Source organism: Salarias fasciatus, chromosome 6, assembly GCF_902148845.1.
Source record: "Salarias fasciatus chromosome 6, fSalaFa1.1, whole genome shotgun sequence".
In the NCBI taxonomy this organism is placed as follows: domain Eukaryota; kingdom Metazoa; phylum Chordata; class Actinopteri; order Blenniiformes; family Blenniidae; genus Salarias; species Salarias fasciatus.
Genome location: NC_043750.1, coordinates 30,612,167 through 30,625,818, shown reverse-complemented (window position 1 = coordinate 30,625,818; position 13,652 = coordinate 30,612,167). Strand labels below are relative to the sequence as shown.

Genomic DNA, 13,652 nt, shown 5'->3' with positions numbered 1-13,652 from the left:
CTTCATGTAAAGATAAGCTCACAATGACCGATATTATTGTTTGTACCAAATGCAATAAAACTTAAATTTCAGGTGTGAAATACCATTAACTTTAATTGGCCTCTCTTAATGCACAATATTTTTGGCCTACTTCTAGAGGCTGATCAATTTATTTGTGCTCTCATTCATGTCGTTCATTCTGTGAAATCTGACAAAGATTTTAATTGTTTTTAATGTATGTTGACATTTCAATAACATCATAGACAAATAAAAATCACACTTTTTCCTGGAGAAGATTTTGGGCCCATTTACTATCATTAAAACCACTTATTTTCATTCTAGCATATAGCATACATAATACATATAACTTCAAAATTACAGATTTGTTACTGCTGTAGCCTACTATTTGATTATAATATATTTTTTGCTATTCAAACTTAAATCCGAAAAAAGTACAACATTCATGACTATTTTATAAAGTGACGCATTAGCCACAGCATCATTGAAAATCAAGAATACTTAAATCAAAAGCAGAGGGAGTCTCTAGACTCACCTACGCAGCCCTTTTTTATATGTTGATAATAAAACCATCTAGTGCATGGATAAGATGCTTTTTAAATATTTTTGGAAAAAACCTGTTGTCGTGAATACATATGAGAATGAAGGATTCAACTTCATAGACTTCGATACTCTAAACAAAAAATTTAAGATTAAATGTGTCAAAGTGTTGTGAAAAAAATGTGGATTTTTATTTCTAGCCATGCTATCTGGTTGGAGGCCTAAAATTTCCTCTGGAGTGTAACTATAACATTGAAAAAAATCCTGTTCATCTTTCAAACTTCCATAAACAAGTTTTACTTGCTTGGTCCTTATATAAATTTCTTCTTTTAAAATTGTACACCGTTAAAAATAATTCTACCAATTAGTCATGATAAATTAAGAATTTTAGTCAGCAGGACTTCAAATTATTGAAACAGTTGTGATAACTCAAGATGTTATGTTTATGTTGTGTTCACTAAAGAAAACTTTCCAAACTTATTAAAATGATTCCTGTGGAATTAGGAATTTGAACCGATGATACTTTTCCTCATTGGACATTTCTGATGACGTCAGCACGTTGAACGTGCATTCAAACAGCCCCGGCGGTTCTGCTGTCCGCCAGTTTCTGCAGCTGCACGCGACGTATTCCTTCAGTCTGGGCTCAGTCACGCTCACATATTCAGAAAAGGTAAGTCACCGTATGATATGAATACTACCCAGATGTTTTTTCTTGCCTTTAAATTGTTAAGTTATTAGAAGGCTAAACGTGAGACTTTTAGCTAACTTTTAGCTATGCTAACTGGAGCTTCTCAAGACAACGAGCGGGACACTCTTTGCGTTTTTAAACATGTCAATTCACAACTTGTCCCAGTGAATGACATGAATCCAGTCTGCTCTGTGCACACTGCACCATGAAAACGCCAATTGAATTAAAGCAGACAACGTTTGACGACGTTTGTGGGTGCGGGGGAGATGGCGTGGCAGACAGTCGGTTTGTGTGCTTGGGGTGTGCACGGAGAGGAGTGCGCGGATGGGGGAGTCACGTGGGGCACGCGGGTGGGGGTGCAGGAGCAGAGTGCGTGCAGGCGGGAGGATTAAATCTGTCAATCTTGTACATCTGTCAGAACAGATTCCATGCATGTTATTGACATTAAAAGGCTAATTCAAAAAACAAGCATTTTTCAGTTTTAAGTGAAAATGGTGTTCACTATTTTTATTAAATTAAAGGTCCAAGTCTTCAATTTAGTTGAGGAATAAACAGTACAATGCTGCTGCCCTCAGCCCACCTAAAATATTTTTCAACTTTTAAATCCTGCAAATTGTTGAATTTGACACAAAAACTATATTATCAGTGCACTAGTAGGCAAGTGTATGTGCATGCCTCTAGAAAATCAAAACAGTTATGATTGTTGAGTGTACTGTAACCATTGTCACTGTACTAATATGAGATTTTCTGTTGTAGCTCATCGTATTTGCTCCACCTGGCTGCGTCTTGGATGAGATGGACAGGTAAGTTTTGCACTTCTGTCACGGGAAACCCAGAAGAACACTTGAACACTACAGAACCAGCCATGGTCATGATGGAAGAAGTTTAGCTCTCCTTTGCATTTACAGTGATTGTGTGTTTTTTCAAGTCTCAAAAGTCTCTCCAAGCCCATGTGAGACAACATGGATTTAGCAGGATCAAACCAGTGGACTTTAGAGTTAAATGTCTTTTTTGGAACTTGCAGACAAGTAAAAACTCTAACAGTGCTTTTTTTGTTTTTCTTTTTATCTTTGAGGAGCCCACAGATATGGAGGACGACATGACGAGAGGACTGAACGTGGGAATCCTCAGAATACCAGAAGGGGAGGATCTGACGGACCTGGCTGTGGTGCTGGAGGATCAGATCATCCTGCATGGCATCAAGGACACTCACACTGCTATGCTGTTTGGACTTCTGTATGTGCTCAACATCCACTATACTCTATACTACCACTATACACTATACTACATCGAATTGTTCTGTTGTATTCATTTCAGTAAGAGTAACTTCTGCTTTGTCCAGTCCTTCACAAGTTTTCCACTTACCCCAAACTTTATTTCTGCTGCTTCATTACTGTTTTCAACTACATATCTCACTTTTGGGGGGCATTTGTATTCAGTGTGGTATATATGTTGTATAAAACTTTTGCTTTGCTTTTAAAAATGTATAGTATTAAACTTGTTAATTTTATATACTGTTTTAAGATGATATTGTAATTGTATCAATAAATAAATATTTGAAACTGTCATTGTTGGAGCATTTTGTTTTCTGGGCCAAATATGGCAAGTGAGTGTATTAAAGAAGTGGCCCGGTTACGGTTTAGTTGAGGCTGACATCTGGAACCAGTTCTGAAACTTGTCTGGTCCTCCTTCGGGCCAGCTGTGGTCATACAGGTGGTTGACGTCTGGGAGAAAAACTAAAACTTACCTCGCCCAACACTGGGCCAGGACAGGGCCACATATGGCTAAATAGGTGGCTGAGACATGGCACAATCATGGGCAATATGTGGCAACCAGAGGTGGCCCTCCCAAGTGCCGTAATTCATTGCGGTATGTGGGCCAAGTGTAAGTGAGAAGTGTGGGCCACTACTGGGCCATACTAATTTTGCTATGTGGGCAGTTTCACTACTAAAGGTTCGTACTGCTATCCATCCATCCATTCTCACCGCGTTATCCTCACTATGTCATTAAGTAATTGACAGAAAATTCTAGTTTTTGTAATAGGAGCCTATGAATAAACATTTTCTTTAAATGTGAGATTTAGTTTGTATAATTTGATAGATCAGGCATTAATGCTCAACATATCCCTGTTTTAATCAACCAAATGGTAATGAAAAAAAAATCCACCAATGGAACTGAATACTACTGAGTAGAAGCGTAACTTGTCGGTTATTATGGCTCATTTTGTGGCTCTTAATCTTTTTTATGCATTGTGGTAGACTTGAAAATAGCTTCTGTCCTTGTTTGCAAGCTGTATTTCTTACCATGGATACTCAAACTGTTTTCTTTTCCACTGATACTGCTTATTTTTTTTTAAGTGTGGTCCTTGCTGACTGCTTTGGTGTTCTGTTCTTTGATTTTTGTCTTGTTCTCTTCTGGGACTTTTACACTTAGGGCCAATCCCAATTCTACCCCTTACCCCTACCCCTATGATATGCGCGTTCACGAGGCTTAAGGGCTATCCCAATTCTCCTTTTTGAATAGGGGTAGGGGTAAGGGGAAGGGCTATTTCACCCCTTTCAGGGAAGTCTGCATCGATGCTCCCTATTCTCAATAGGGGTAGGCGGAGTTTCACATTGGCCAGAAAAAAACAACATGGCGCCCACCACGGAGTCGCACAAATGTAAGATTGCTTTCTGTATACTATTTAAAAAGCTATAAAAAGTGTATTTGCTTCACTGAATTTATAGATAAACTCGCGTGACAGTGTCCCAGTCATGGATTAACGTTTTAGCGCTGCGCAGCACTGTTTCCAATCGTGAATTTGTAACTTCTTTAGAGCACTAATCACTGAATTAACGTCATCCTTTATCATGTTTTTAACGTAATATGTTAGACACAGGGACCCCCGATGAAACCCGACTGCTGATTCAGTTTAGAGCCGGGTTCCTCAATTAGCGGACCGCGGTCCACGACCGGACCGCGGCACACCTCGCTGCTGCCCCAGGGCAAATGTATGGAAAAGAAAAAAAATCTTTCTTTAAACGCTCCATGTTCCGTGTGAGCACCGTTCTGCACCGCGCCGCTCTGCGTGTGGTGTAATCCAGCGTGCTCCGTCCTCGGTATTGCTGCCCCCCCCCCCCCCCCCCCCCCCCCCCCCACCCCACAGGGCGCTGAAGTCCGGACCCATGCTTGTATATAAAAAGCAAATGTGGATCTTCAAGATTTGTATTTCAGGACCCCTGGTTTAGAGGTTAAAAAGGAAGAAAAGTTTTTGAAATCAAAATACAGCGCCAAAACACATTGGGAGTAAATTATATTATTCGTCTAAGCTATAATATGTCAGTAATAAAACGTGTTTATGTAAATATATCTGTATTACTTTAGGAAATTCATAAAAGAAAATGGCTTGGAAGGGGAAGTTACAGCCCAGCAAGCTTCAAAAAAGTGGGAGAACCTCAAAAAGAAATATAAGGTAAATAATAATACCATTATTAAAAAATAAAAGTAATTTCTAATGTAATTTCTATCATTTCTAATATCCATAAATTTTTGTTGTTATAGGAGCGCGGCGGGGCTTAAAGGGCCAAGGGGTATCCCAATTCATAGTGCTGCAAAGATAGCCCTTCCCCTCAGCCCTATTCTAAAAGGGGTAGGAGAGTGATAGGGGTAGGGCTAAGGGCTAAGGGGTAGGGGTAAGGGGTAGAATTGGGATTGGCCCTTAATCACTAGTCAGTGTTGTCAGTCCTTGCAGAACAAAATAGCAGCACCTCACTAGTCATAAAACATCATCATCAAGTTGCATATTGTTTTTTGTCCACATGTAGTTAATTGTACCATATTAGTTCATCTTTAAACTCCTCTGCTTGTCTAATCTCTATAACATATGCATATTTCATGGTACTTCGGGCAGCAACACTCTTACCTTTATCATTTTCATCCTATAACAGACAACAGACTCTTCTATACTGGCCCCAGCATGCAGTATATGCGCCTGGTCGTGTTTTCAGAGGAGGAGAAGAAGGCTGTGCTAATGGAGTGCCACAACAACCCTGGTACTGGGAATCATAATGGTGCCAGAAGTACCCGAAACAGGGTTGTTGCTGGCTACTACTGGCCAACCATGATCAAGGACACCAATGAATGGGTAAGGCCTGCTAGGGTTCAGCCTTAATCTGAACATTTATTTATAATTATGCATGAGTGCGTTTACTTACACACTAGTTTTCTTTTTCTGTTTCACTGTTCTTTTCAGTTCACGACAACTGTTTTTTTCAGTATCCTGGACATATTGCTTAAAATACATCTTCATTTGTATTTTAGGTCAGATGTTGTCATCGCTGCCAGATGAATGACCCAATTAAGACCATAGCACCAGCTTTACATCCCATCAAGGTACATCTTAAAACCTCTTGACTAATTTTAATTGTCATGCTAATAACGAGTTTGTGTGCTGCAGTTGGGGGCGCTAGCTTTAAATTTATATTTGATAATTTCTCTGATCTGCAGGTTAAAGAACCTTGGGAGGTGCTAGGGATGGATTTAATTGGACCGCTCCCGGAAACAGGTCGAGGGAACCAGTATATCCTGACCATGACTGACTTGTACACCAAGTGGGTAATTGCAGAACCTCTGAAGTCCAAGACTGCAGCTGAGGTCTCCGCAATCATGATCTCCAAGCTGTACACGTTTGGCATGGTCAGGAAAATCATAACTGACCAAGGAAAGGAGTTTGTGAACAAGGTAAAGTTTTGCTCTCTTTTTTTCATACATCGATATGATATGCTGTATTTAAGCTGCGTCTGCTCATGTCACTGCAGCTGAATGACAGCATTTTCACCACCCTCAACATTAAACATGCTGTCTCCAGTGCCTACCACCCCCAGACCAATGGACAGGTAAGTATTTGGATATCTGCCCTTGAGCAATGCCATTGATATTGGTCCCGATTATTTCTGTTTCACAATACAATCCAATTAAAAGGATGAAAGGACCAACCAGAATATCAAACGTACTCTGAGAAAGTACGTCAACCAGAACCATGATGACTGGGACGTCCACCTCCCTGCTGTGGTGTACGGCATCAACACTTCAAAGCAGGTTGTTCTTGCTTTCACATTTTATATATGACATTTTGTATTAGTTGTAAGATGCTTCTCAGTGCACAGTTTTTAAGAATCTATTTCAAAATAAGTTTTAAAAACAGTTATTGACAAGAAATTAATTAATGGAGAGTATCTCTGTGATCAGCGCTCCACCCGCCACACTCCATACTTCCTTCTCTTCCACCGACATCCGCGTCTTCCTGCTGTGATGAATGCCTGCCCCATGAAAGATGACTTTGTGGTTGCCAACCCCGAAGAGGACATTGACACCAGAGTTCAGGAGATGACATTTCTCAATGAAACGGTACATACAATTGAAGGGAGGTTTGGTTTGGTTTCTCTAATGGAAGAAGCTGGAGAACCACATTCCCTTTGTCTTGTTTGGCAACATAGTTAATTATTTTGCCTTTCTCTGTCTTTTCTTATCATCTAATTTTTTATTAGGTTTGTCGCAACATTGAGAGGGCTCAAGACAGTCAGAAGAAGGCCTTTGGAACACGGAAACGAAAACGCATAAGAGAGTGCTTCATTCAGGCAGGTGATGAGGTTCTTCTGTCAGGAGATCCAAAACGGAGACGCACAGGGGACACATTATCAAACCAGCACCAAGGACCATACACTGTGGCCAGCATCACACCGAAGGGGGTGGCCACTATTGTGAAGGGATCAACTTGCCAGAGGGTCAACATGTCCAGGCTGAGGAACTACCACCGATCAAAGAGTAAGATGATTAGAACAAATAAATATTTAGAATGAAATATCAAGTTGTATTAAAAAAGATGGATACAGGTTTGTAAGTCATGTCACGTATATGCATTTTATCAGATCCATCAACGGAGAGGAAGTTTCCCCTGGACCACGCATATGTGACTTCTGAATGGGAGATGGATCATCTTTATGCCAGTCGTGGAGCAAAGTGGCACAAAGACTTGGACCCTCTTCAGTCCAGTCTGGTAAAGTATCTTTCTTTGTGGTCATGTTAAACCTTAATAGGACAAAGTTAATGATAGTTTTAGAACTGCTAAGGGATGAGAACTTTGTAATTAACTTTGTAGTGACACTTTTCATCTGTGTCTTCATTTTATTTCACAACTAACGCAAGTATAATGACATGAAATACTCTTTTCACTTAGCTGGAGTATGTCTTGGACCAAAACCGTCCTCCAGGGGAGCTCTTAGTGAAGGAGGGCAATACCTGCCTCACTCGGGAGGACTTCTGGAGCCTGGGTTTGGCGCAATGCATGGAATCCACTGTGAGTGTGTCTTGTTGTGTAGTCTAATGCATTTCAAAGAAAACATGTTGTAATGCAGGATTCTGAAAATGCCATTTTAAACCATATTCTATTGCTTTTTTCTATTTATTTCAGATTGGGAATGCTTGTCTGAAGATTGTGGGGGAAGCTGCAAAAAGACATGTGATCTATAGTACCAGTTAGGCCTGGGCGATTATATGATCGTGATTGGTGATCGCGATTAATTTCCCGTCGATCACGGTGATCAGCTGTGAGCACATTTACTCGATCAGACACGGCAGAAATGTGCGTGACACAGTAGACTTTTTCCTGGTCAACTTCCGCCTGCAAGTTGTCTGAGAAGTAAACAGAGATGGAGCTGAACGTGGAGCCGAGGGCAGCGAAGCAGATGAAGTCAGCCATGCCTCGGCGTTATCCTCTGAAGATGAGGCTGCTTCTGACAGGACAGGCTGCTCCACCCGCACCGCTGCTAGCACACCGATCCGCAAAGAATCTGGTCTTTTGAGTCCAGGAACTACTGGTGATAAAGTTTAACTCACGATCGTTCAGTTCTTCTCTTTTACTGAAAAAACGATGCATCGCATCATTGAACATTTTACCACTTCTTGCCGCTAACGCTCTTCTTCTAACAACATGCCGAGAGAGCCTGCAGCACGGCAGCGCCGTTCTTCTTCTGTGGTGTCTGTGTAAAATAAGGTTGAACATGCAAACAGCACACCTAGTGGCATGAAGTGCAAATGCAGCCATGGCGTCGCCTGTGGCCGTGGTCTGAATGAGGATCTCCCTGGGGTTATTCCAAATGTTTCAAAAACCAGAATATTTATCTTAACACGAATATTGACTGCACGTAAACGCAGCCAGTGTCGTCTTTTTAGGCCACTGCACCATACGAGCAACATTCTGAGAGGAGAAAAATGATTAATTTTGTCTGTTTTTTTGTACTATTGTAGTTTTGTACTGTTACATTTTAAATCTAATCTGTCCAGTCTAGTTTATTTAAATTTTGTACATTTGATGCAAGCATTAATGATGGCAGCAGCATATTCAGCATCAGAACTTCAAAATAATGTTTCCATTCTAAAGCACCTTCATTATCTCCAGGCGGTTTCTTCAGTTTTTTAATCTTTTATAGCAACAAAAATCCTCAGGGCTGTAAACTGTCACACTTTAACTAACGATCGTTCAGTTCTTCTCTTTTACTGAAAAAAACAGTGCATCGCAAGATTTTATTATCTTGGTGCTGGATTTTTTTTTTCCATTTACTCGATTGTTCTTATATTTTTCTATGTTTATGTTATTTAATTTGCATTGCTATTTACTTGGTTTGTTAATAAAATGTTAAACTATTCTATAGTTCTAGTTTTCAGTGCAGATGCTTTAAAACTGGTTTAAAAACAATATAGCATATTGTGATTATAATCGAGATTGAATGATATGAAAAAAAAAATCGTGATCATTTTTTTTACCATATCGCCCAGCCCTAGTACCAGTACACCTTTTTCTAACTTTTAACCATAATGGTGGATATCTATTGATTATCTTTAACTGTGTTATCTTTAGGGAAAAGATGTTCACATTGCTGACCTCTATGCTGTGGCCACCTGGAAGGATCAACAAGTCGACCTGCTGCGCTGCTTGCCTGTATGTTTCTTTTTGTTTGTGCTCCTGTGTATATGCATGTGTACTTATTTCTGCCAATACCTGTAGGATGACTTTAGGTCCAAAGACATCCTGCTGTTTCCAGCTTGGAGCAGGCAGGCGGGTGGAACTGACCACTATCTGCTCTGTGTGAGTGCACTTGGTCTTTCTAACCCTGTTTCTTTATCTGATAGAAAATAACCGAGATTGATGTGATGTGTTTTCATGGATGATAACGACAACAACAACTGTCTATTACAGGCTATATTGGTAGCTGAGAGACAGATACTCTTTCTGGACTCACTTCGCCCTGATGGGTTTGGAGATGATCTCTACCGAGTCGTGTTTAGGTTGACACTAAAAAAAAGAAAAATTGTTCTGGCCTTGTTCAATGGCCAAGTGGGTTCTTTGGCTAGATTGTCCTAAAAGAACATCAGAGAGCCTCGTTCTCAGGCTAAAAGATCAGCAATGAGCTTCGTTCTCAGGCTTAAAGATCAGCAGTGAGTCTTGTTCTTAGGCGCCTTGTTTTTTCGTGCACACATTAGATTTTTGTCTTATATGTATTATCTACAATGCCAGATCGGTAGCGGCCTTCATTGACCCCGGATCCTAGACCGAAAAAATGGGAAGAGACCTCGAGGTATGCTTTTAATCTAAAATTTTGCAAGCACATCAGGTACATATTAATGTAAAATAAAATGCAAGTTTATGTGGGCTGTCTTCATTAAGGACGCCTTTCTTTTTTTAGTTGTTTCCTCATCAGTCCTCTGGAAATTGCTGTGGCATCTTCATGCTGATGGTGAGCATTTTTTTTTTTTTTTGCCCTTGCTTGAATATAATGTCTCAACTTGTTAAAGGTTTATTTTTATTTTACAGTACGCTCTCTGCATCTGCACCTCGTCTCCGCTGACATTCACAGAGGTAAGCTGTTTTAGAGTGTACCACCAAAATACCAATTCCAATGTCCAATTTTTGATTGAGGTTATATTGTATTCTTCTTTAGTGGGAAATGCCAGCAATTCGGCTGTGGTGGTGCATCCAGCTGATGGAGAGATTCTGCACAGAAGGGTATGGTTGGTGCTAAAGACAAGCTAGCCCTGCTGGCATCATAGTCACAGTTGCAAGTGAACGTTGCTCACTGTAGTCATCTGTATCGATCACCCTGTGACTGGACGGTCTGAACAGAGAGGTAGTATACAAGTGGAGTGCATTCACAATGATATTACTTTTTATAGGCATGGGCATCGATTTGCCTTCTGGACAGAGGAAGCATCCCTTCTCCTCAAGGGAACTCTCCAGCCTGTCTTCAGGGTGCCGAAGGCAACCTCTTCCAAGCCTTTGCCAAGTCCAGCGGAACAGGTGGAAGAGGACAACAATGAGGTAACCATTTGTAGAAATGTAACCACACAATGTTGATGGTGGGACTATTTGTTGCTATATAGTTTTGGATGGATGGTGTCCTTGTAATGTGATTTTCATGTTTTCCTTTAAAGGCTGAGGCTGACAGGTGCTTCTTGTTGGAGGTAATGTTTTTAATTTTCCTTTTTCTTGAAACACATAACTGGAAGTAACTGAATTAGTAAGTACAGTCACAGGCAGCTCCATCAGGGCAGAAAGCAGCATTATTGTGTAGTGCGTGAAGTAATTGTTGTGAAACACACAATTCAGTACATTTCGCATTTTCAGTGTGTACATTTCTGGAACTTAATGTACAAATTTTGTATCATCATCGTCGGCTCATCTACATTTTACAGTTGCCAACATGTGTCCTAATGGACATATTTCAAGAAGTTGTCCTCAGTGAAGGTGACGCCGCAATCTGCAGACTGGCTCTGGTGTGCTCCACTTTGAGAGACCTTGTGTCTACTGAACATTTCAGGAGGCGAGCGCACTTTAAGTGGCTTCACAGTAAGTACTTCATTAAATAATACAATTATAAATTCAGTTACTTTTTGCTGTTGTCACATATTTTTCACTAGCTGCATGTATGTGTTTTTGTTTTTGTTTTGTTTTTTCCCTTTCCACAGGTGTTTGCACATGGAGCAGATTCTCTGAAAATTACAGAAAGGAGTACTGGAGAATGTACACCATCGAGATCTGCCAAGAATGTGGAGAGCAATACAAAGAAATGCCACGAGGTATGCTAACTGTATAATCTTATATTTGTGTCATTACAGATACTGAAAATCTCACTGAAGAAAATAGCGCTCAGAGGCCATTCTTCTGTTCTGTTTTTTCTACAGGATATGTTGGCAGAGGGAAAAGAGGAGAAGTGCTAGCCTTCTATTCAGAGGAGAGGAACCCAGGCTACTGCAGTCACTTCTGCAGCCAAATGTGCTAAAATCAGTCAGTTGTGCAGTCTGGGCTATTTTTATTTTATTTTTTAAATTTTATTTTATATCTGTTATTAATCCCATTTCACACAGTTTGTCCCCATCTGCTGGTACAAAAACTTTTGATATGAGAAGTTAATCCCTTAATAATTAAATGACTATTTTCTTTGTTGACTGATAGGTCACAACAGGTGAATGTGAACGGCGTTCTTTCTACAGTTAAGAACTACAGTACTGGGGTTCCTCAAGGAGCTGTTATTTCTCTTCTTTTTACTTTGTACACATGATTATAGAAGCACTCAATCTAATAACTTCATTTTCAGATGATATTGCAATTTTAAGTCTTTTACGTGTCAGTGAGTGCCCATCAATGTACCACAATGAAATCAAAACCTTTAAGGCTTGGTGTGATAACTGTCATCCTACTTTGAATACAAGGAAAACAAAAGAGATGATATTCGATCCTAAATGTGATTGTATGCATGAACTGGTAGCAATAAATGATTTTTCAATTAAACAGGTCTGTTCTTTAAGTATTTAGGCATTTTTATTGATAAATCATTTAAATGGAATGAACTGCTGTTGTTGAAATTGCAGTGATGTGATCTGATGTGGCACTTTGTCCAAGACATTTCTTTTAGGACAATAAAGTTAATCTGAATTGTGTGATTGTGTAAACCTGCATAAGGCTGTGGGCTGGCTCCTTCCCTGCTGCTTGATTTCTTTCCTCAGCTCCATGACACCAGTTCCTCAGATTTCAGCATCCATTGTTTATTTCTTTTCATGTTTTGTATGTTAATAAATCCCCTTTTATTTTTGCAATCAATCCAGTGTCATTTCCTGAGAAAATTACAACTTTGACTCAACATTCTGCATGTATTGATGCACAGGTAGATAACATACAGCCACTACCTAACATGCCCCAGGCCTTGAAGAGCGCCACCACCTGGTCAAAATCTTGTTTTCATTTTCCCTGGCATCCCCCATTGACACTTTGAAAAAAAGTCAGAGAACCATGATTTTTGACCGGGTGGGGGCTCACTCTGTGACAGGGGAGGATGTACCATGGGCGGCCACACACCTCCAGAGCATCCCCCCCTTGACACTGAAAAGTCAGAGAACCATGACTTTGACCGGGTGGCGGTGAGGACTGGCCCAAAATGTCTCACCGCGCTGGGCAAGAACTCCGGCGAATGCCTCGGCATTAGCCCTGATGCCTCCTGCTGAGCTAGCCTGTCACATCGCCATCTGGTTAGTGGTTACTGAAATTGAACGAAAATTTAAATAATTTCTGAGGAGGGCAGGAGCAGGCAGGATTTCAGAACCAGGGGTGAAAGTAAGATAAGATTCTTGCAGGAACTGTGCAACTCAAAAAAATGTTTTAGTTTGCGCGCAAAGCGTTTCAATTTTATTTTGAATGTGTCAATATAATACATATTGAGATGGCGGCCTCTTCATGATGGAGGCGACAATTGACGAGGACTGCAGCCCTGTTGCTCAACCAAGGCTTTTGTTGTTATAACAACAAGTATATACTGGGAGCATGTTACTCACACCTAACAATGGCCCAGTTTACATGGGTGTTTTTTTCAATCGGATTGTAAACAATCGTATTAAACGGAGTGTATTCATGAAGTGATCCACGATGAATCCTCGTTTACAAGGACCCTTGGTGAAGCGGATTATACAGCGTCCTGTGACATGCGCACAAAGTCTCACGAGGAACTTGCAGGTCTTTAGCTCCGCAGCAGCAGTCCTCAGCGCCGAGCAGAGAGTTTTTATCTGCTGACATCTGCTCAAATAATGTCCCAAAAGTCCATGATACGCTGCTGAAGGAGCGGCTGCTCCCCTGGCTGCAGCACCGCTGCACCGAGCGGCATGTCTCGTTGTAGGCTCTGCCTCTGCTCCGCGTGTCGATGTTTCGAATTAACTGGTGCCCGTGTTAACTTGTGACCAATACATGATTGAAAAATGTAGTCGTTCTTGCGAACGTCGGTTATCGACAGTTACAGTGAGTGTATACGTTTAAAATCATTTGTGAGTCTTACTTTAACAACTGCTGTAATCAAAATGTGTTTACATAGACCTCCGCCGTTATTCGTTAACACGGGAACCAGTT

At 40.7% G+C, this 13,652-nt stretch overlaps 3 long non-coding RNA genes across 4 annotated transcripts; all 3 read left to right on the top strand.

Moving 5' to 3' along the window:
- The first annotated feature begins 4,941 nt into the window (after positions 1 to 4,941).
- LOC115389698 (uncharacterized) lies at positions 4,942 to 5,823 on the top strand. Its single transcript, XR_003931620.1, has 3 exons — positions 4,942 to 5,351; positions 5,528 to 5,599; positions 5,714 to 5,823. It is a non-coding gene; the product is annotated as an uncharacterized LOC115389698 (long non-coding RNA).
- Positions 5,824 to 6,827: 1,004 nt separating this feature from the next.
- LOC115389696 (uncharacterized) lies at positions 6,828 to 10,224 on the top strand. Of its 2 annotated transcripts, none has more exons than XR_003931617.1 (10): positions 6,828 to 7,030; positions 7,135 to 7,262; positions 7,443 to 7,562; positions 7,677 to 7,724; positions 9,123 to 9,203; positions 9,270 to 9,350; positions 9,780 to 9,840; positions 9,949 to 9,999; positions 10,077 to 10,121; positions 10,204 to 10,224. It is a non-coding gene; the product is annotated as an uncharacterized LOC115389696 (long non-coding RNA). The 2 variants fall into 2 exon arrangements; XR_003931618.1 differs by having other exon boundaries at positions 7,677 to 7,734.
- A 241-nt stretch (positions 10,225 to 10,465) lies between these two features.
- On the top strand, positions 10,466 to 12,269 carry LOC115389697 (uncharacterized). Its single transcript, XR_003931619.1, has 5 exons — positions 10,466 to 10,580; positions 10,694 to 10,723; positions 10,955 to 11,108; positions 11,228 to 11,338; positions 11,444 to 12,269. It is a non-coding gene; the product is annotated as an uncharacterized LOC115389697 (long non-coding RNA).
- The last annotated feature ends 1,383 nt before the right edge of the window (positions 12,270 to 13,652 follow it).